The sequence below is a fragment of the Callospermophilus lateralis genome, unplaced genomic scaffold, assembly GCF_048772815.1.
Source record: "Callospermophilus lateralis isolate mCalLat2 unplaced genomic scaffold, mCalLat2.hap1 Scaffold_279, whole genome shotgun sequence".
Classification (NCBI taxonomy): domain Eukaryota; kingdom Metazoa; phylum Chordata; class Mammalia; order Rodentia; family Sciuridae; genus Callospermophilus; species Callospermophilus lateralis.
This window is the reverse complement of record NW_027513499.1, coordinates 232,180-256,395: the sequence shown is the minus strand read 5'-3', so window position 1 is coordinate 256,395 and position 24,216 is coordinate 232,180. Positions and strand designations below refer to the sequence as shown.

The 24,216-nt window shown below is 47.1% G+C and overlaps 1 pseudogene; it reads left to right on the top strand.

Moving 5' to 3' along the window:
* LOC143387209 (teneurin-4-like) overlaps positions 1-24,216 on the top strand; it is a 266,697-nt pseudogene that overhangs the window by 55,520 nt on the left and 186,961 nt on the right.

Genomic DNA, 24,216 nt, shown 5'->3' with positions numbered 1-24,216 from the left:
CGCCTATCTTTTTTCCTATTCAAACAATACCCTCCTGGATAAACTGCCCAGGCCACTCACATAAGCTGCCCACTCAAGAAGCCTGTCATGCCCATCCACTCAGTTCTGGAACCTGCAGTTGCACTTTTGTCCCTGTTCTGCCTTCCTAATAGACGTGAATATGCTGTGGCTCTGTGTGGGGCAACGAGGAGACAGTGGGAAGAGGGTGGGTCCACTGTAGCCAGTGTTTGAGAAGAAGAGAACTTGGGGAGGGACCCAGGGAGGCAATAGGTAGGCAGCAATTGAACTGAGCTTCAGAAAATAGAGGATTTTGACCAGAACTTTCCTTGCCCCACAGGAGAAATTCCTTTTAGAGTGAGTTTTTAGATCTGTGACCAGTGACCTTATACTCGAAATCTCATCAGATCAGCAGACTTGAAGGGCTTCTGAACATATCAAGGTCTAGCCTGAGGTCCTTACTAAGTCACAAAGCAAGTCTGTAGGCTCACAGACCAGCTTGTCAGATCCCGGACCCTACTCTCTTCCCTGAGGGCATTCTTACTGCCTTCAGCCTTGGACTAAGACAGCCTGTGTTTTACACAAGGCTTAGAAGACAGAATTTAGTCTTTGGATTTATGAGGACCACTTACTAGTGGTAAGCCTCAACAACCTCACCTGTAAAATGGGAATGATGTGAACACCATCCTCTAGAGATTGATGTGCACATCAGAAAAGTTAAGAAAGCGAAAACATACAGAGTAGGGACTCACTTCCGTCACAGCCATTATTAATATCAAGTGCATGCCTCGAAGTTGACTCCTGGGTGGGGGCAGGAGCAAGGACTGGGTTATCTCTCCCAGCTGGTTTTCTGAGCACCACTGGCCGTACTGGATTAGTCACTGCCCCCTCTACTCTGGTGGGCTAAGGGGGCAGTCAGTCAGCCCAGGCAGTTACTTTTGCTGCTGGCTTCTGTCCCAGGCTCTGTTTCCATTAAAGTGCTGCCTGAGGACAGCTAGACTAAACAAATGACCCTGTCCATTTTTGCGGTCTCCCTGGCCCAAGGTTTCTCTGGGTGTGGGTGGGGGTGGAGCTCTGCCAGACAGGTCTTATTGGCTTCCATGTACTGTCCCCTCCCATCAAAGGGCATCCTGCTAGCTCCCTTCTGGCCCAGGACTTTAGCACTGCCCATCTTCCGGGGGTACCATTCACATCCTGTGGCTATCCTGGCATCTCTCCTCATGGAGGTTGCGGTTTCAAACACTTGAACTGCCTCAGTGGACTCCTGACTTCTGAGAGGATGTGTGTCTGGAGTGGGGCGGGGGAAAGGTGAGGCTGAGCACCAGGCCTGCATCAGATTCCAGTGGCTCCATCGCCCATGTAGGATCCATCCTGAAGGTGGCAGCTTGCATGGGAAGTGACCCACTCTGGTGCCTGTTTCTTTCTCTCTTTCTCTCCTAACTCCCCACCCCAAATTCCACACCAGATTTGCTTTATAACTCCTTGGTAAGAAATACGGGGTTACTAAAAAGCAGAGAGTGATGCATCTTCCACTGATAAATCCACATCACTGAGAGGCCTCGCTTTCCGCTGTACTTGCAGTCTTCAGAAAGCCGTCCCTGATCCCAGAAAGAGCACACCCTCTGGAATATGGCACCCACTGTGGTTTGAATCCTGCTCTCTCAGATTCTTAGTCTCCTTTGCAAAATAAAGAATGTTCATGAGCAACAAGTAAAACAGAGTACTTTGTAAACTGTGAACTTCAAAAATATGTCTTTCCCACTGATTGTGTCATTTAATTTCTTCATAGCTCTGTCTTTCCTTGCAATAAACTATCTGTCCCATTTTGCAGGCGAGAAAACTTTGGCTCTAAGAGGTTAAGAGGTTTGTCTATGGTTATGTGTTTAATAAATGGCAGCATCTACACTAGAAATCTAATTTCCTAACTTCTTTACCCCCATAATATATTCAGCATGGAAAGACTAAGCTCTCTGTATATATAGCTTATCTGGATGGTAAACATTTACCTCTAGACTGGCCACATTCATGGCATCACCAGGAATTTTATTTGCTTTATTTGTCAATAGCAACTACTTAGCCACATACCCTTGGGCACTTTACCTACCTACTTCAAGTCTAAGGTTTTCATTTATAAATTTAAGATGATAATACTTGTTGCTCTGGATAAGTGAAAGGAATAAATAAAAGATTGATTTCAATCTCCTCATCTGTAAAATGGGAAGAAAAAATAGTACCTGCTCTGCAGTATGATAAATTAGCTGAATGACTACATGTAGAGGGCTCAGAAGAGTGCCTGTTAACATAGTATGTGTTCAATAAATGTTAATAGTAGTTTTTAACCACCCAGACACCAGTAGGGTTCACTTGACTCAAAAGTCATCTTCTCTCTGAAGCCACTTGGTCTAGGATTTCAGCAGTGCCTACACTTACCCAGGCCACAGTCTCCTTCCTTACTCTGTGTGTTCTCATATTTATCAACTCAGCCCTGGAGGCTTTGTGAAATAAGATTACTGGGCCTCACCACAAAGCTCAATAAGCCTGGAGAAGGACCCCAGAACTTTCATCTCAAACACATTATCACACCCACTGGTGATGCTGAAGCTTCTGGTCCAGAACCACATTTTAAAAATTAAAGCTCTAAAAGTATGAGAAAAGCACAGTGAAGTTGCTGACATGAGCAGCTAGTTTTTTGTTTTGTTTTAAATCTTGTCTGTTTTTTCCCCCCGCTAGAATTTAAGCTCAATGGGTTGGGTCCAGAATTTTTATTCTGTTCATCTTTCCCCACACACATACCTAGAATAGTAGGTGCTCAGTAAACATGGGTCAACTAAATCTTGATCGAATGCTTTAATCTAGATCATTGCTAACACCCAGAGTGTCTCAGTCCTTCCCCATGGTCTTGTTCAGCCCTCCGGGGCTGCTCCTCCAGCCGAGGGGCAGGGTCCAGCTAGCACATTACTCCTCTGACCTGGCCATGTTTGTGTTCCAGATCACCCAGGAGGCCTGCAGAACCATCCTCGGCTCAGGACTCCGCCGCCACTGCTCTCCCATGCCCACACCCCCAACCAGCACCACGCAGCCTCCATCAACTCTCTGAATCGGGGAAACTTCACTCCAAGGAGCAACCCCAGCCCCGCCCCCACGGACCACTCCCTCTCTGGAGAACCCCCTGCAGGCGGCGCCCAGGAGCCCGCCCACGCCCAGGACAACTGGCTGCTCAACAGCAACATTCCGCTGGAGACCAGGTGCATGCCCGGGGTGGCCGCTGGGGACCTGGGCGGCTGGGGGCCATTCTACCTGAGACCATGGTCTTCCGGTGGCCTGTTGGGGTGGACTGTATCCCTGCCTCCTTCCTGATCAGAGAAGCTCGGGTCAGGGGCACAGCCTTAGGATGTGATTCTCAGACTGCACGAGAAAAGGCGGTGGAATATGGGACAGAAAGAGAGTGGGCTTTGGAAACCGTCAGACCTGAGGTCCGCTGCTAGCCTGCTGCTTCCCGAAGGAAGGGATGACCTTGGTCTAGTGGCTGGACCATCACTCCCTTGTCTCCCTTCTCTGAAATGGTCATGATGCCGACTGGGTAGGGCAGCTTTAGAAGTAGGTGAGAGCCGATGTGTGCAAAGGAAGCAGGCACAGGTGTGACAAAAGCAGGCTCTCAGTTCTGGTTTGATTGGGGTCCTCTCCTCTCCTGTTTCTACCATGATTTCATCACCCTATGCCTAACATTAGGCCTGTCTGACCTGGGTGGGTGCTCAATAAACCCCAGTTCCCCTCCCCTTATCCTCTCCTGCTGTCCTATCCCCGTTATACCCAAAGCCCTAGTGACCCCTGAGGATCAGTGTTGGTTGCAAGGGCTTTCAATGTGTGGTATTATGCAATCCTCACACCTTCATGAGAAGGGGCTTGCTAGGATGACCCCCATTTAGGAGTTTTGGAAAATAAGAATTAGAGCAGATCCTAGCTCAAGGTCACACGGGCAGGTAATGCACAACTCAGATTTGAACCCTGCTTTACTGACTCACTGTCCAGTGCTGTTCCCAACACCCCAGATTTCTTCTTGATTCCAACCATGTGTTGCAATGCTTCCCTCAGCTCAGGGACAATCAGTCAGTCTGAGTTCTCTAGCCACTACTTAGCCACTATTTTTCCAAAAATGAAACATTTTTTTAGTACATTCTTAAAAATTACTTTTTGTTGTTGTTGATAGACCTTTATTTTTTTATTTATACGCAGTGCTGAGACTCGAACCCAGTGCCTCACACATGCCAGGCAAGTGTGCAACCACTGAGCCACAGCCACAGCCCCCAAATGAAACATTTTTAATGATTATAAAAACCATACAGCTCACTGTAGAATATGCAGGAAGATACAAAGAGGAGAATTCAATTTACCTGTCACCTTACCACTCTGAGATGAGTACTATTGACTGTGGGGAGGGCATGGCCTTTCCCTACTCTCTACACTGAAGGCAGAGTATCCTGGGGGACACAGTGGTACCACTTCATCTTCTACCCTATCTACATATCTTTTTTTTTCCAGTACTGAGGATTGAACCCAAGGGGTGCTTACCCACTGAACCACATCCCTCCCCCGCTTTTAAATACTTTTTAATTGCCAATGGATTTTTTACTTTATTTTTTATTCATATGTGGTGCTTAGGATCAAACCCAGGGCCTCACACATTCTAGGCAAGTGCTTTACCACTGAGTCACAACCCCGGTCCAACCACATTCCCTTTTTTGTATTTCGTTCAGATTTAGAGTCTCAGTGAGTTGCCTGGGGCCTCGATAAGTTGCTAAAGCTGCCTTTGAACTCGAGATCCTCCTGCCTCAGCCTCCCAAGCCACTAGGATTACAGGTGTGCACTACTGTGCCCAGCTATATATCTATTTTTGCAGTACTGGGGATTGAACCCAGGAATACTCTACCATTGAGCTACTTCTCCAGCCCTTTCTATTTTTTTATTTTGAGACAGGATCTCACTAAGTTGCAGAAGCTGGCCTCAAATAATAATAATAATAATAATAATAATAATAATAATAATAATAATAATTATTATTATTATTATTATTATACCAGGGATTGAATGCAGGGGCACTCGACCACTGAGCCACATCCCCAGCCCTATTTTGTATTTTATTTAGAGACAGAGTCTCTCTGAGTTGCTTAGCACCTCGCTTTTGCTGAGGCTGGCTTTGAATTTGCGATCCTCCTGCCTCAGCCTCCCAAGCTACTGGGATTACAGGCATGCACCACAGAGCCCATCATGGCCTCAAGCTTTTGATCCTCTTGTCTTAGCCTCCTCAGTCACTGGGAGAAATGGCCTGTGCCATTGTGCCCAGCCCTGTTTCTTTAAAGTAGTGGGAAACATACATTTTATTTTTTCTGAGCTTCTGTATATTACATATGAAGAGCTCAAAAGTCATAGCACATTTTGGGAAGTGAAATTGATCCACATATGGAAGGTGTCCCCTTCTGACTCTGCCTGATTCACAACTACAGTGTTGGCACATTGAGCTTGTGGGGTCTAATGAAAGAAAATCAACATCCATTTGTGCCACTTTACTCCTGTAGAGTCATTTTTCCAAAAGCACATTTCTCAGAGGTGAGGCCCAACCAGCCCCCATCCCTCTCTTAATTAATATTGTTTCTGTTGGCTTCATTTAAAATTGTGCATGACTTTTCCCTACATGCCTCCTTTGCTCTCATCAGTTATAGAGTGGGATAATTGTCTGTCATCTTGTCCAGGACAGCTAATCAGGTCTCCGTTATTTCCAGTGTGTTTATTGAGTGGCACATGGCAGAAAGAAGCCAGTGGCTAATCAATGGTTCTGATTCTCTGCATGGACCACAGCCACCACTCCCTTGTCTTGGTGTTTATTTTCTCAATTAGAGGCAAAGCAGGACTTCCTACTTTGAGTCTCCAGGTTTTTCCAGGGGGAGGGAGATAGAAGACCAGAGGCCAGGGTGGTTTTCCTAACAGTGTGTGATGCAGAGGTGGGCCCAGCTTGCCTCTCCCGCCTCATGAGCCCTGCTTGCCTGCCTCCCCGATCCTCTACCTTCCCACAACCATTGCTCACGCTGCATGGAGTTGTGCTTTCTTTTCCTTTATACTTTATCACTCAAATAATAAATGTTCATCACAGAACAGTTAGCAAGTGAAGTAAGTAAGAAGAAAAGAAAGTCACCATATCTACCTCCAAAAGGTAAATGTTGTTAATGTGTACATATGTACTCACACCATTTTGTACATATATCCATGTATATATATAACACAATGACATAAATGTTACATTGAATATATTTAACAGCATCTCCCCAAGTCCCCAGCCCTTTCATGCCTCTGCACCTTTGCAGGGACTCTGAGCTCTGCCAGAGTCACCCTTTAGTTGTGGGTGAAGACAATACCTTTATTTTATTTTTATGTGGGGCTGAGGACGGAATCCAGTGCCTCACACATGCTCGGCAAGCGCTCTACCGCTGAACCACAACCTCAGCCCCTCTTCCTCACTTTTGGATCTAGCCAAGCATTACTTATTCTTGATGCTCTACATGAAATGTTTGAGAAAGCTTCCCTTTGTGACCCCAGAGTCATGAAGAATGAATGGCAGCTGAGAGAAGTATCTGATATGGTGGATAACACAATCAGAACCCAGGGTCTTTATACTGACCTTAACTGGTGCACGGCATTAAACTAAAAGGTAGAGTTTAAGAGGGATTAGTGACAAATCTTCCAGGTAGAATCACAAGCTGACCAGCTTGGCCAGATGGAAAGACTGTGGGCTTTAAAGTCAGGTGGAGCTTCGTTCTTACCTCAGCTTTAATGCTCAGTGCCTGGGCAAGTTCCTTAACATCTCTGAACTTTGATTCCCCGCTCTATAACTTGGGATAAGAATCCAAGCTTCTCAAGGAGGTTGGGAAGAAGAATTGAGATATCATTTAAGAAGCACACAGCACAGAGCCTGGCATATAGAAGTCATACTGCAAAAGCGATTTCCCTTCTTTTCACGTATGTCTGCCTCCCGAGGTCAACCTGTGAAGAAGTCATTTGGAGTGTCCTTATTCACCAGAGGAGTTAAGAGAATGGAAGAGTTTTACCCCTTCTCATACTTTGCACACCATGTGTGGCCTGGTGTTCAAAGGGCATAAGTGACAGTCCATTGACCACAGCAAGTGGTTCATGGCACAGATGTTAGGGTCAGACGCACCCTATGCTCAAACTCCCACCTCATGCACATTAGCTGGGACTTAAACTTTAAACTTCGTGACCTCTGAAATGGAGAAAATAATAGTAATTTCCTGTTCTGATTATATATTACTGCATAACAAACTAGCCAGAACTTAGTGGCTTAGAAAACATCCAGCCAATAATACTTCACTGGGTGAGTGGGGAGTTCAGGAAGGACCCAGCTGGCTCTTCCACTCCACATGGTGCTGAGGGTCAGCTGGGACCTGACACCTGCTGGGGGTAGAGAGCTGCACTCACCAGGACCCCTCTCCCTCTGACAATCTCAGGACTTCTCCTAAGCAGGACAGTTGTACTTCATTTTTCTGTGACTCAGGATTTCAAGGTAGCAGGACAAAAGCCATTGATCCTCCAAAAGACTTGGCCTGGAACTGGCAAAGCATCACCTCCACCATAGTTTGTTGGTCAAAGCAGTCATGGACCAGGAAGCTTCAAGGGGAGTGGAAACAGACTTTGCATCTCAATGGGAGAAGTGTCAAAGAATTGACAGTCACCTTTAATCCACAACACCTTTGTAAGGCTGTTGTATTAATAACATATTAACGACAGAAAATGTAGTACTCGTTATTCAGTTAATACGAGTGCCCACTATGAACTAACAGACTCTTACAGTAGGATAAGTGCTGTGGTCGAGGTGAGTGTAGGGTGTGTGCTGCGTTCTCATTGCTTGGGATTCCCAGCACAGGACTCAGTGCTGGCCATAAGAGGGAAGGTGCTTGATAAATATTAACACACAGGTAAAATGAATGAGTGATGGAACAAATAATTATAAATATAGGTAACTTAAGCTTGAGTTGGGATAAGGGCTGGCTTCCCAGTGACCCTGATGCTGTGTGACAGGTTTGAAGAGCAAGCAGGGGTCCTCCAGGTGGAGGACCAGAGGGCCCGAGAGAGGCCTGGAAGCTGAGTGAGCAGGCCTTATGTGAGACAGTTGTCCTAAATAGCTTTTGCTAAGCACCACCAGAAGGAGAGCCTCCTGGTACCAGAGAAAAATAGTCACAGCCCCTTCCCTAATTGTCAAACTGAGCCCATGTTGAGAGGCTAAAGTAAATAGCTAGGCAAGTAAAGTAACAGCTGGTAGGATGACCAGGAGGGATTACATTTATGTTGGCAGAAAAATAAAGGCTAGCAGAAGGATGGAGGAGACAGAGGGCTTCTGTAGGGGTGTTCCATGCTCCGTGCCCATTGCACCTCTTTTGATCCCCAAGGCAGCTTGGGGCCCCCGGGGAGGACCTGGCTTACTCATGCTTCCTAGAGCTGGGGTGAGATGCTGCTTTAAGCCACACAGATGACTCTGTGATCCATTCTTCAGAGGGCCATGTGTTCAGGGTCCCCCAAACCCTGATCCACTTCTTTCTCACTGCGCAGCATCAGATGCTTAATTGATTTCTCTGGGACTGTCTGATTAATAACCCATCAGGCTCCTGTCAGATGAAGGAGAAGTCAGAGCAGAAGGCTTGCCAGACCTCTGCCACGGCTCAGCTGATCTCAGGCCTGGTTTGGGAGCCTGGGGCCCATTTTGTGGTCACACTGCATTTTTGGAACAGCCTTTCCACCCTCAGAATGGGGATACCTAATGGCCTTTGGGCCAGCCTGGGGGTGGGTCCCAGAATGGCTCACAGTGCCTTCTCATGGGCCAAAGCAACCCTTGAGCATTGCTGAGTTAGAATGGACAGCCTCCCCTGTCATTCAGTCACAAACATGCTTAAAACACAGAGCATTGCCATTTAAGAAGCTCATGAGCTGTGGAGGGAGGCAGACATGCCACGTAGTGTTCTGACAGAATGCACACGCTCAGCGGGGGGCCAGGTGTGGTTCCCTCTGCTTGGGAGCATCAAGTAGCCATCAACAAACCCTCATAGAATCCTTACTGAGTACAGTCTTCCCACTTTACCCTTTTATCATCACAAGTCCCCCATAGGTCATCTCTTCAGGTCCCCACAACCATCTCCAGATTTAGTAGTAGGGCTCATGGGACTCATGGACAGCCAGATCAAGGGTCCACTTTATTAAGTGAAAGGATACAAAGCAACAGCAGCAAAAGAATGGAGCATGAGGTGAAGTCCAGAGACATCAAACCAGGTGCAAATCCATAGTCCTCAGTCCTCAATAGGGTGGCAACACGTGAAATGCTGCCAATCAGGGAGCTCTTTAGTTTCTCGGTGCCCAGGGTTTTTACTAGGGGCTGGTCTATGGGCCCTCTGCCTGGAAAATTCCAGAATCCCAGAAGGAAGGCAGGTATTCAGCATTAGCCATGTTATTTTTGCAGGTAGTTTAGGCAGGGTGAGCCAGCTGCTCCAGTCAGGGCATAGTGGGAACACTCCTGAAACCTCAGTTTCCGGATTCCAGCCAAGAGCCCGCCTGATAGCAGCCCTTCTTGCATGTTAACTCTTTTCCACATAAGTAGGTTGTCTTATTAGCATCCCCATTATAGATGAAGGATCTGAAAGGCAGAAGACTGAGTTACTTGCCTAAAGTCCACAGCCAGCAAATAATAGGGACAGGGTACCCAGGCCGGGTGGCTCAGAGCCCCTGCAACCCACTGATGCCCAAAGCCAACTTCCTAATTACTGAAAGTAGCTTATAAAGGCATCCACAGGTAGGAGTTTGCAGGGGAAAATGGAATTCTGAGTTGAGGAATTGAGCAAAAAAGCCGAGAGCTGGGAGAGAATGTGGCATTTTGGAGAGGTGGCAAATAGTTGGGTGAAGTAGGAGCACAGGTGGTCTCATGAGGATGTCAGCAAAGGAGATGGACATTGCAGGACCTGAGTCACATGAAAGGAAGTTGCACTTTTCCCTGTGGCCATGGGGGCGGGAGTGGTAGAAGTGGGGGTGAGTAGCTAGCTATCAGCATCTTTTAAGTTCAAAAGTGGAATTATGGGATGGGCTTTTGGAAGGATCTCCCAGTGCACTTTTTGTTTCTTCCTTTATTTGTTCAAATGCCAGCTCCAAAACTGACTGTGGTCTTGATCGAGTCATTGACCCCCTGCACACCGTGGGGTCTCAGACAGGTTTGAATCCTGCCTGTCCTACCTCACTGGGGGATGGTGAGATTCAGATGCAGTGGTAGCTGTCCCAGAATCTTGTGGGCAGGAACACAGTCCAGGACAGCACGCTCATTGTGTAGAGACGGGCTGTTGAACAGGGATGTCTCGGGGGATGGCTGCCTCTGCGGTTCCTGGGCACTTCTTTCCTGAAGCCATTTCTGCCCTTGCGAATAAGCTCAACCTGCCCTGGGTCACAGACAGGCCTGGAAGTTCCTGCTTCAGGCAGCTCAGGGATTAGTTCAGGCATAAAGTGGACCAAGTCTCCTCCCCACTCTGAGAAGGGTTCCAAGAACAGAACAGCACCTGAGTGTAAGAGCTGGTGACCTTTTTCTTGAAGGTGCTGTAGGTCAGATATTTGGTTTGAGTCCCATCTCTGCCTTTCCTTGCCAAATGACCCTGGGCAGTCACTTCATCTGCCTGAGCCCTCAGTTTCCATATCTGTCAGAGAGGTAGTAACACCCATCAAAGTGAAGGTCAAATGAATTAGGTGTCCATTCCTGAGAGCCCCTAGTAGTAGTGAGCAGGAGACCATGCAGGACCCTGACCCGGGAGGGCTCAACAGCTTAGGCTCCCAAGGAGGAATTCTCACAGCCATTGTTTCTTAGAAGAACTTGGCACACAGAGTGTTGCAGGGTAGTAGGAGCAGGGTGGTGGTCAGGTAACTTAGGGAATGTCCTTAAGCTGGCAGCCAGGACACTGGGTTTTCACTTCAGCTTCAGTGCTATCTTGCTGTGTGTACAGGAGTAGGGTATATGTGTCTCTGGGGCTCGGTTTCCTCATCAGTTAAATGAGCACAAATAATTTGGCCCAGAACTAAGTTTTACAAGTAGAGAAAAAGACTATCTTAAGGTAGTAGTAACATTCTGAACATCCATCGTTTACAGCAAGTGCACAAATCCCCCCCAGATTCCCAAGGGATCTAAATAATTTATATCCAAGCTAGTATGTTTGTAAAGCTCTTTCAGGAGGTTTGGCACCCTATTGCTGTAGAAATCCTTTATTATGTTGCACTGCTTCTTCCCTGATCCTAACAGACCTGTACTTTTAGAAGACAACTGCCAACATTGCCAGCTCTCTCCCTTTTTAGAAATAAGTTTCTTTCTAAAATATAAAAGTTTAAAAAATATGCAATTCAGGCACTTGACAATCCCTGCCTTTAACATTTTGATCTTCATCCTTTTGTTTATCTCTGAAAACATACTTACTTATTTATTTGTGACTGAGACACAGACCTGACTCTGAGAGCACAGTGTGTCCTGGTGACCCTAGCCAAACTCCCAGGTGTTTTGGGGAGTGGCCTGTGCAGCCAGCCCCAGTCCCAGGGAGGCAGCAGAACTCTTCCTCTGAGCAGGGATGGTTGGGGCTGCTCATGCTGGGCTGTGGGGCTGCAGAGAGACAGAAACTCCCTCTGGAAGTGCAGGGAATAGAAGAAATAAAAATAAATGCCACCTGCTGCTATCTTCAATTAAGCACATGGTCCATGTACCCCGAATTCAGCAACACTCCACACAGATTTATTTAGTCCCTATGTGCCAGGCATTCCTCTAAGACTCCGAGCACATAGTAGTGAACAAGACAGATAAGACTCCTGCCTCGTGGAAATTGAATTGCATTAGGAAGAAACACAATTAGCAGATAAACATATATACGTTTATGGCTTCCCCATCATCACTCCCTGGCCCCTGTGCAGTTTTATTATTCATAGGGCTTAACAGTGTTGGGGGGAGGGGCAAGCAGAGAGGAGAGAGAAGAAGGCAGTGCTAGGGCCAGGAGTGGTTGGGAAGTGAGTAGGAGCTGCTCTAGCAGGGTGAGAAGGTCCTAGTTGAGGAGGAAGGAGGTGGCCCACGCAGGCCATTGCAGAAGGATGATTCTGGCAGATGAACACAAAGGCTTAGCTTGTTTTATAAATGCAAGAGGGCAGTGTATCTGTAGTCTAGAATAGGAGGTTTGAAAAGTGGAGGAAAGCTAAAATCTCGCAAGATCTTGTAGGCCCTGGGAAGGACTAGAGAGGGTTGAGGACAGAGAAGTTATCCAAATTACACTTGAGGGTCTAACATGTGAGAAGTTATCCCCTTTCGGGGATGCTTAGAGAATCCCCTTACCTGCTGAGAGCAGGTGAAGGATGGACCTGGGACCTGAACCCAGATGGTCTGGCCCTGAGCTTGTATGCCTCCCCTGGGCCCCAGGCCTTCCCTCAGCAGGACTGCCTGGCTGGGGGTAGCAATGAAGCCACTCTGAGGGACTTGCCCACCCCCATAGCTCCTCCTAGGCACTGAGGGATGGCTCAGGGGGCCTTGAACACCACCAGAACACCTGCTGCCCAGCCTGCCATGCTCCATGACTCACCTTAAGGGGAGGTCGCCATGGCCACTGCAGTATTCATTTTGGTCTTTGAGGCCAGTCGGGGGGTCAGCAGTCACAGGTTGTGCTGAATGAGGCAGGGTTATGAAGCAGAGAGGACCTGAGTGCTGGGCTCCAGCAAACCCAGGAGCCAGTGTCAGCTTATTGATATGACCTTTAAAACATTACTTGTCAGCCTTGCTCTACCAGCCTACAAAGCAGAGGTAACAGTACTGACTTGTAGGGTTGTTGTGAGGAATCAAATTTAAATCAGACAGTTGTAGAGTTCCTAGAAGAATGAATAAAATATGGTAGATACAGGATAAATAGCAGCTATCATATTTAGCATTAGCACTTTTATTATATTTTTGTAACCCTTAATAAGTCATCCAACATTAACCCAGTTGATGCTCATAGCAAACTTGGTGAGCTTAGTATTACAATCCTTATTTAACAACAGGGAAGGAAGGTTTAGGGAATTTAAGGTTCTTACCCAAAGTCACACAGCAAGAAGGCAGCATAAAAGATTCTTGGATCTGGGTATGCTGTTTTCAGGCCTGGGCAGAGTCAGAAGGAAGGTCCACCTCTCAGGACTGGGCCCACAGTTGACTTTTTGCAGCCAGTTCTTCCCTGGGGTGCATGTGGCAAGCTGAAGCTCTGCTGGCTTGTTAGAGGTGATTCACTTCAGGGTCATATAGTGTGGTGGGAACCTTCCTGAAAACAGCAGAAGACAGAAGACAGAGCACCCGAGTGTGACAGATGTCACTTAGCAGGCCTGGTTGGGATCAAAAAGGGCCAGTGAGGCTATCATCATTCATGCTATGCTGCCCTTAGTCAGGGGGGTGATGAGCCCCCCTGTGTCTTCCATGGGGAGCCACCCTTGCCAATCAGCCATCTCTCAGGAGCCCACACAGCTAAAGGACAGTGACACTTCCCCATGGTCAGCATCCACCTGGAGGCTGGGGAGAATACAGATTCTCAGTCCCCACCCATTGACTCTGAGGCCCTGGAGGTGGGCAGTGCCTGCCCAGCTCTCCAGATGGTCCTGCTGGTCACTCAAGTCTGAGCATCATTGCTTCAGAGATGATAGCCCAATGCTTGGCTTTCTTGTTTCTTTACGCAAGTCAAATGAATGTCTCCCATTAAAACAGATGTAGGTCATTGAGTGGGGGATTAAGTGCAGGGGTTGGATCTAGATTCACCTGAGCTCACATTCCTGCTTCCAGCCTTGCTCACTAGTGACCTTGGGCAGGGCCATTACCATTCCCATCTCAGGCTCCTCAGATGTAGGATGGGAAAGCACTGCCTTCCTCACATAGCTTATTTTGAAGATTTGAGAGAAGGGGTGTAACGTGCCTAGGTCAGTGCTGGACTCATGTCAGTCCTCTTCAGGGACAGCTGTGATTCGATGCACACAGCTGCCATTCAGGTTTGTATATAGAATTGTCCCCCTGATTGCTGTGAGCCAGGCAGACCCCTTGCACATGTGGCTTGCACACTGACCCCATCGCCTGGAAACCATGTCCCGCTGGTCTCACACACAGCTGCACCGAACAGTCACTATGTGTGTTTCTCTACTCTCCCCCTTCATCGATGCATGACTCATTGCTTCATTCATGTCTCCATGTGTGCATAGAAACCTAGGCAAGCAGCCATTCCTAGGGACATTGCAGGACAACCTCATTGAGATGGACATTCTCAGCGCCTCCCGCCATGATGGGGCTTACGGTGACGGGTAGGTGACATCCCCATGCTCCTTCTCTCTGTGTGTGCTCTCCTTGTGGCTCCTGCACTTGCATGCATACCCTGAGACCTTTCCCTGGGATCTCCTTGTGGAAACAATGCCATGTCACATGCCCATCCCCAATTCCATGTTCAACTTGCAGCAGTTTGTCCTTGGAATCCCCTGTCCTCCAGCATATTAACAGTAGTCTTGTTAATATGCCATTCTCCCCCATCTCATTGGCTGCCTCCACCATTCTGAAAACCATCTCACGTAACAATCTTTATGCAGTACAGGCCATGTATTATATGCATCTGGCCCTAAGTGTGTATTCTGTGGCCTGAGGCATCTTGTACCCCAAGAGGGATGGGTTCCCACCAGGACTAGGGTATGCAGTACATCGAAAGCACTCCATTTCTCAGGCTGTATGCAAGTCCTCGTTGGCCATGGTTAAAGCCGGGCTGGGAAAGATTTCTGGACACCTAGTTTGGCTACAACCATGTGCTTTGACCATGCCCCGCTGCCCTCAAGACTGCAGTGAGGCTGTAGGATACAGTCACCCATCTGCCTCCCACCCAGCTTTCACGTTGGGGCTCAGAAGGCATCCGCCTGACTTCCAAGCAGATTGCTTTGAAGGCATTCTTAACAGCCACTAGCAGACTCTTGGCCACAGGCAGAACTTAGTGGTGGTTTTTTGGCTTCCAGCCCAACTAAACCCCTTTAAAAAAGTAGGATATTCCATTCCTTAACCAATGTACACTGGTAATGCAAGTATTGGAAGAAGAAGAAAAAATTTAGATTCCGTATTCAGTGCCTCAGGAACAGACAGGATTTTAGACACTTTCCAAGTTACTTCAATAATTTCAAAGAACAGATAGTTAATTCCGCAAGCTACTCTAAGCACCATCAATTCCCAGGAAAAAGACCTCCGTGCCAGCCTGGGTTGAGTGGGTAACAATTTCTGCCCTGGCTTTGGTGGGGTTGTCATAGGTAGGGCTGTCCCATTCGTGTTCCCTGGAAACCTGTCTTCGTGCCCGTTATGTGATCCGGTTTGTGACTCTCCTCTTCCTGTCCCTGCCATCTTCTCTGTGGTGACTCTCTCTCTCTCTCTCCAGGCCCTCTGCATGCTTCTCCTGTGGCTTCTGTCCTGCAGGTCGAGCCGGGCGCCTCGTCAGCTAGCAGACCCTGACGCCCTCTGGCCTCTCTTCATCCATAGGCACTTCCTCTTCAAGCCTGGAGGCACCTCCCCACTCTTCTGCACCACATCTCCAGGGTACCCACTGACGTCCAGCACCGTATACTCACCCCCACCCCGCCCCCTGCCCCGCAGCACCTTCGCCCGGCCAGCCTTCAACCTCAAGAAGCCCTCCAAGTACTGCAACTGGAAGTGCGCAGCCCTGAGTGCCATCGTCATCTCGGCCACACTGGTCATCCTGCTGGCATACTTTGTGGGTAAGTGCATCCTCATCCCAGCTCCCCATGGCTCCCCTTTGGCCCAGAGGGCAGCAACCAAGGTTCCTGTGGGCACAGAAGCCTCCTCACCAGCACAGCCGTCACAATACACAGGATGAGCAGCCTTGGGGTGCTGAGCTAGCCTGCATCCCAAACCATCAGGCTCAGCTCTTTGGGACCCTCCTCCCCTCCCCTCTGCACTTAGACCAGGAAGAAAGCTGAGCATCTGTCCCGTATGTGCTGAATGCCTATCACAGATGCATAGACACCACTAAGATCAGCTTCTGAGGTGATGGTCTGTGGCATGAGTGTCATAGATTGGAGTTACTGAAAAATAAATGGCAAACGGAGAGACTGGAGAGAAAGCAACAGGTGGCTATAGTGAGGAGTAACAAAGGGGTAGAGCACCCCAGCATTGGAGGGAAACTGCCAGGGAAGCCTGTCAGCTGGGAAGGGTCTGGCATGGTCATCTGAGGGTGTCAGAGGGACCAAGATTAGAGCTGAACCAGGGTGAGGAGCCCAGAGAAATCCCAACTGAGGAGCCATGGGTGCCAGTGAGCAGACTGAAGGAAGCACAGAGACTTGGAGCCACACTGGCTTCCTGCTGCTTACCCCTTCCCAGGGCATGGACATGATGTCAGAAACTCCTCCTGATCTACTATCTTGGTCTTGCTCCCAGACAAGCTCCCAATCTGCATTCTTTTGATATATTTCTATCACAGTCTGGTTTCCAGCTTCTGACCCTCTCTTTGGTCTTCTCCCAGGAAAAGATTAATCTGAAGAGATCTGTGGGCGTCGAGTAGAGTCTCCATCTCTATGTAACCCAGCCAATTAGTAAAGGCCTTTCTAGCCTTCAGGTTCCATAATTCTAAGACCTAAGGTCAGGCCAGCTCAAGAAGCCCTTGAACCCAGACTAAGGAATTCAGGGACAATTCTGTAAACAAATGTTTTTTTTTCCTAACATATGCCAATAAGTAGAAATAGAACTAACTGGCAGAGGCCAAAGGAAGACAGAGTGCCATCCACTGTGAAAAAGAACCCGTAACAAGCAAAGTCATTGTGAGTGAAAAGCGGGGCTTGGCTTGAGAGGTAGACAGTGCTGGCACTGAGAGTTCTGGAGAAATGGCTTGAACATGGATAGGGTCTAGGTAAGGATGTAAGCTCCAGGGTCACTTCTCCTCAAGATTTTTGAATTTCATAAAAACCAGTAAAGAGAAAGATGATAGTCCAGCAAATAGGGAAATCTTATATCTCACACTATAATAAGCCTCATTGGGTATGACAGGACTCTTTTTCCTCTTTTAAAGATAGGCTCACAGAAATGCATGGCTCCAAGGCAGGATGGCATACATGTTTAATCTTTTCTTCTACCTAATTGATTAGTTGTTATTACCTAGAACGTTGTGTTGGGAAGGATTCTGAGGTTATATTCAGATTCAAAAAGAGCGTCTGTGATTGATTAGTGATATCTGTCACAGTTGCAGGAGTAGAGAATATAGATGACTTACCACTTATTTGCCATTCCTGCTATGGGTCATTAGATAAAAGGAACAGCTAGACTGGGAGAGGTCAGGGCCACTCAGGCTCTCTGAGAGGGTGCATCATTTTTGTAGCCTGGATCACAGGTGAAGGTTGTGGAATTCATGAACCATCACCAGCATCATTAGAAGTATGTCGCCACCACCTCAACCCCTGACATAGCCCTCCCATGCTTTTGTGATATTATTTTTTTCCTAAATGAGTAGACTATTAAAGGCACTGTCATTGTTCAAGACCAAATAGTTTGCAACATATAGACAGCAATATTTTGCATTGAAGCCTTGAGATTTATACCGAATAGCTGTTTTAATCAGCTTTTGCATTGCTGTGACCCAAATATACGTGACAAGAACAATTTAGAGGAGGAAAAGTTTATTTTTTTTTCTCATGATATCAGAAGTTTCAGTCCATAGACAGCTGATTCCAAAGCTCTGGGCCCAGGATGAGGCAGAACATCCTGAGGGAAGGGTATAGCAAAGGGAAGATGGTCCCCTCATGGTAGCCAGGAAGAGAGAGAGAGAGAGAGAGAGAGAGAGAGAGAGAGAGAGAGAGAGAGAGAGAGAGAAAGAGTGTGTGTGTGTGTGTGTGTGTGTGTGTGTGTGTGTGTGTGTAGGGCCACAGGGCAGATGAACCCCTCCAGGGCATGTCCCCAGTGACCCACCTCCTCCAACCATGCCCCACCTGCTTACTATTACTATTCAGTCGATTCAAGCTAGGGTGGACTGATTGGGTTACAGCTCTCATAATCTAATCATTTTCTCTGAATATTACTGCATTAACTGGAACTTTTTGAGGAGATCTCATATTCAAACCATAATAGTAGATAATTTTAGGGAGGAGGAGAAAATTTTTATAGCTAAGAAAACTATTTTTCATTCCATGGGCTTCTTCTTCCATTTTATAAGAATACTTGGTCAATCTTCAGCTAAATAAAAATGACAGGGCTACTTATGGGAAGTAGTGAACTCCCTGTCGTAGGAAAGGTACAAGTGAGCTCAATGCCCACTTAGCAAGCATAGGATTCAGGCATTGAGAGAATTTTTACTAAGTGACCATTAATTTCCTTTCCAACATTAACAGTCTTTGAGTCTTTAATGATTTTGTGAATCTTACTTTTCATTCAGCAAGCCATACCTGCTTTGAGCCAGGCACTATGCTAAGTGCTGGGATTCAAGGTAAGGTTGATAGCTTAAAAGAGGAGATAGTCGTGTTAGCAGGTAAATTAAGAATGACTGATGGACACAGCAGTTCAGAGGCTGTGGGAGCAACAATCCCCAGCCAGGAGGGCTGGGGAGAGCTTCTTGGGAAATGTGATGATGTATGTATGGAATCTTAAAGTAGGAGTTTGCAGAAGTAGACATGCAGGAGGGTATTTTAAATCAAGAGAACATGCAGAGACTTGAAATAGGACCATGCCGCAGAAAGGGTTCTTGAAGCGCTTCAGGACTGGGGTACCCCTTGGAGCTAATATACAAATGTTTTTGTCAGATTTATGAAGATCACCTTGAAGTCCAGCTGAGCACCTTATTGGATGGGCAGTTGGGGAGTCATTGAAGGGTCATAAGCACAGTAGGGCATAGCCAGATTTTTATTTTACAAAGATAAGTGTAGAGGAATGAAGGGGCAGAAGGCAGAGCTCTTAGTCAGAAATAGCCAATGGCTTCAGCAAAGACAGTGACAGTGTAGGCATAGAGAGGAGGGGGTAGACATATCTAAGGTCACTTTAGGAGAATTTGTGTCCTAAGTTAGGAGTAGTCAGTTCATTATATCCTTCTGATAAAGTTGTATCTATGTAGAAATCTTAAGACAGGACTCGAGTGATCACACCCAGGGATTAGGTCAAAGAAGCAAACCTGGGCAGGTGCAGTGGTGCATGTCTGTAATTCCAGCGACTTGGGAGGCTGAGGCAGGAGGATCATGAGTTCAAAATCGCCTCAGCAACTTAGCGAGGCCCTAAGCAACTCAGAGAGACCCTGTCTTTAAATAAAGTATAAAAGTAGGGCTGGGGATGTGGCTCAGTGGTTAAGTGCCCCTGGATTCAATCCCCAGTGCCAAAAAGGAAAAAAAAAAAAGAGGCAAGCCTGGGTGTTCCCTTTGCTACCTGGAGACACAGCAAGGACTTGGGGAAGCACCTGGCCCTAGTGCCTAACAGCCCTGGATTCCTTTCCCCGTTCTACCACCAGGCAGCTGCTCTGCCCCCCTCCACACCCCTCCTCTGGGGACCTCACTGCTCTGCCTGAGTTCTGATCTCCTCATCTGGAAAACATGCATGACCACAAATGTAGGAGGAAGCATGAGAGGCTGCAGTGAGTTTCTGTAGGTGAATGCATTGCAGGTGTGCTGCCAACCACCCTTCCTCCAAGGGTGGGGTGGTGGCAGCCTGCATGCCGGTTCCCTCCAGCTGCTGGGCCAAAGAACCAGCGACTTGTTGCTTGGCCATAATTACAGGCTGTGATGACTAACTTATAAGGAACTATCAATTATTAAAAATCAAATTAATTGTCTCAGCCAATCACAAATATCCTTTACAAAGACTCTTTTCCAGCAGACCAACTGATCTAATCAACAGGCAAAAGCACAGATATTTAATTAGATTTTTGATGAAAAATTGTGTTTAATTTCAAGTATAATCAATTATTAATTACTGTAATGAGTGAATCTGACTGGCTTTACTAATTAACTCATTTAAAAATTATGAATAGCCTTTTCATTTGTAATTATTTTATACATCCTATCAAGTTCTAGATAAGAATCACATCACACCCCCAGAATAGGGGGAGTCAGAAACAGAGAGTCCAAAAGAATTTTTCTTCTGCTGGTATCTGCCCAGGGCTGCCATATCTGAATGGTAATCCTGACAGATCCATTTGACGTTCAGTTTCTTTGTTGGGAAGTTTCTTGAGAAATGAGCAGCCAGTGACCTTTCAATTGCAGAGCTATTTACTGGTATTTTCATGGGAAAAATAGAGAAATCAGAGTGAGCACTTCCCACCCACAAAAGCAGCAGGATGAGGGTCTTGCCATCTCCTCCCTTCCTACCCTGAGTTACTTGACTGAGCAGCCCCATGACACTTACCTTCGTATCCCTCCCATTCCCATCCTTCACTATTTCAGATAGTGCTTCTGTGAGCCTCTTTGTGCTGTGGCTGTCTTCTTCTTTTGGAAGGAGCACCCCAAGTGAGATCCCTGGGCCATGCATTGTAAATGGTTCAAAGCTCTTGTTACCACCAGTGTCTTCATAGGACTGAATTCCAAACCCAGCCAGATATCCAATACCCCTACAATCTTGCCTGATTTTGGGTTGACCAATTTAGTGGATGGGAAATGATAGGTACAAGTGGCTCGGGGACCTAAAGAGGATAAAGGATCTTCAATTTGAAGGGAGACGCCTGCTCTCTGTCACCCCCTTCTCCTAATCAGTTCAGTTCTCCTCCCCACCTGGTTTCTTCTTTCTTCCTCCCTGTCTTCCTTTTTCCCTTCCTTCCTTCCTTCCATCTGTACTGGAGATTGGATCCAGTGCCTCATACAGGCTAGGCAAGCACTCTACCACTGAGCTACATCCCTAGCCCTTTTTAAGTTTTACTTTGAGACAGAGCCTCACTAAGTTGCCCAGGCTGACCTTGAACTTGCAATCCTTTTGCCTCAGTCTCCTCAGTTTTTATTCAAGAGCTTCACACAAATTTCACTTATTCAGAGAGGCTCCTTTCACACACACACACACACACACACACACACACACACACACACACGACCAGGAACCATTTATATGCCCATATTTTGCTCACGGTGCCCCTATAATTACAACTAAATGGTGGTGGCATGATTGTTGAAAATCTATCTCCCTGTTAGATTGTAAGCTCCATGAGGGCAGAAACAACTGTCACGCTGTATCATAACTGCAGCTTCTTGTGCCCAGGTCTGGCATGATGTAGCATGTGTTTGGCACAAGTTTGTTGAAGGAGAAAAAGGAGGGGAGGAGGTTAGGACCAGAACTGACAGATGTTGCAGAACAGGGAGAGGAAGGAAAGGAGAGAGCAGAGAGGCTCCAAGTTCTTGCATCAAGGATGGAACGTCCAGAGCACAGCAGAGTGAAAAAGGGCTCCTGGGTCCAGGAAAGGGGCAACCAGGAAAGCAATCACCAAAGAGCTGCCAAAGTGTAGTCTGCAGGGAGCACAGGCTGTCTCTGGCCCTTATCTGTTCCTGATTACTGTCCAACTTAAAGTAAGAGTCCTGCTCTCACTGAGCCTCAGTTCCCTGGCCTGTGCATATAGATAATAGGCTATTGTGGGGACTAAACAACTAAACAACTGACAGCCACCTAGTTCTTACTAGTAAGAGCTACCAGCAAATGCTGTTGGTCTTCTCCTACCCTTTGGCAAACAGGACACATTGAATTTGAAGCCCAACCAATTCCTGGGTTTGGAAATGTTGTCTCAAGAAAGACTGTTCCCAAGTTATCAATACATTCATTCATCCCCACCCCTTTTTATGTTTTAAGGTAGAACCTTGCTCTATTGCCCAGGCTGGTCTCAACTTTGTGATCCTCTTTCCTCAGCCTCCCAAATAACTGGAATTATAGGTATTTGTCTCTGCGCCTGTTTTATTTTTATTTCTAATTACTGTGCAATAACATAATTTAATTGCACTTATATGGGGAGAGAGAATGAGTAAGTGAGACAGGTTTTCTTGATGGCTGTTTTTTTTTCCTTTTGCTTTGTGAATAGCATTGGGGTTAGGGCTGGAAGAACCAGTACAATCACTTAGAGTGCCAAGACCTGGGAGAGGTGAGGAAGCAGAGGTCACTTCATTGGGGGAGAAAAGGAGGGACAGGGTAGAGAAGGAAGCACACAAGGAGAGATAGTTGTAACAAACACAATGTTTTCCTCCCTTTAAAACAACAAAACCATAACAAAACAGCGACATCCTTCTATGGATAACAGTACCATCTTGTAGCAAAAGCACAGACTTGGAGTCAAGTAAGACTTGCATTCCAGCCCGGGGAGCAGACAAGATTTTTAATTTCTCTGAGTCTTGGTATCCTTGTTGCTAAAATGTCAGTTCATAGCTAGGTGGTGTTTGGAAGCTTAAGTGAGAGAATGTCTGCAGCCCAGTGGGTGGCCCAGGCTGGGTGTGGAGTCTATGCAGCTCTCACCCCTCCAGGCAGCTGGAAATCCCCAGAGATTTTTAAACCCTCTTAAGTTCAGCAGCCAAAGACCATCCCTGGATGTAGGGATTTCAGGTAATCTGGGATTAAGTAGGGGGGGATGCTTCCCCTCCCCCTCTCAGGCTTAAAATGGTGGGAGCCTCCATGGAGCCTGTCCACAGCATTGTGTCCTGGGCTGTCTGGGACAAGCAAAGCCCCATAAGCTGCATCACTGCCTTGGAGTCATCCAGAGTTTCGTGGACAGCCAGATGTGTATGGAGCCCCTGGCAATGCCAAGCAGATGACAAACACGTGGTCCTGGACTTCAAACCTTAGTCCTGTGGGATCCTGAAGGAGAGAGCAATTCATTCTAACCAGGAAGATTAGATAAAGCTTACGCGAGGCATGGTGCTTGTAAATCAAGTCAGATATTGAAACGGAAGATAGGAATGGCTTTCTGAAAGATGGAGCAGCCTACACAAAGACAGAGGATGGCAGATAAAAATATTGGTAATTTCAGGCACCTGTGCCAGAAGAGTGAACAGTAAAATGTCCATTTGTGCATTTCCTTCTCTATGGGCCTCAGACTCCATTTTACTGAAGGCTTCTGAATATAGAACTGCAGAAATCCTAGTGAGCAGGTGGACCCTGGCTGCCCACCCCTTCAGGAGACAGGCTGTACTGGGCAAATGCATCACAAATCCCTTGTTCTGTGTTAGCCTTTCCCATCCACTGATTCTTCCCAGCAGTCTCTGCATGTAAGAGAATTAGTCATTACATTGCCAGAGATGGAAACTGAGCTCTTTCCAGCTCAACAATGCATTCAGATGGAATGGCTGACCCTGTATAGACCAGGTGTGGCTCTACCCCTCAGAGCCTTCCTATCCCTGGGCCCCGTTTCTGAGACTCAGATCCAACATGAGGCTTTTGCCATCCTATCTGGGCTTTCCTCTGCTCCTGCTCAGAGAAGGCAGCTCACAGGATTTGAGAGCTTGCCTCATGCTACACTGTTCTGCGTGTTACATACATTTCTTCATTTAATATTCTTATTAATATTATCCAATAAGTATTTGTCAAGTCCCAACCATGTGCAAGGCACCAGGTTATTTTTACTTCCCTTTTAATAGATGAGAAACTGAAGCCCAAGAAAGTTAAGTCATTTGTCCAAAGCTGCATCACAAGCTGGAGCACTGGCAGCCTTGACCAGAGCCTGCCCTCATTCTGCAGCAGTCTGCTCTCTCCATAGCTGGGGAGCAAGAGGGCCTGGGCTGGTTCACGCCATCTGAACAGCTGAGAGGATAAGGAGAGAAACAGACTTATTTTCTTATGGAAGAAAAATTAAGGTCCATCTGTGCTGTGAGTGGGTGTGGTTTACACCCAGAGTGCTTCAGGAGGCCTGGGTGATGCTGGAAGACCCATCCATACTGAGCACTATCACCCTGTGGAATCTGGTGTCCTCCAGGCTTCATTTGGCATCAGTAAATTGTCACCAGTGTAACATTTCCCTTTGGAGAAAACTCTTCCTGCTGGTGTGTGGCAGGCGGATAGGTTTATTGTGCCCTTAAGCCCAGAGTTAGATTTTTTCACAGGCCCCAGTCATGGAGGAGAAAAAAGTGGCAGGACCCTTAATTGTGGTGTGGGCTCATTTTATCATATTGTATCAAATTGGACCACTCTGTCCATCTCTATAATTCTTCAAGACCTGTTCCTCTTGTCTGTGTCTCTGGGTC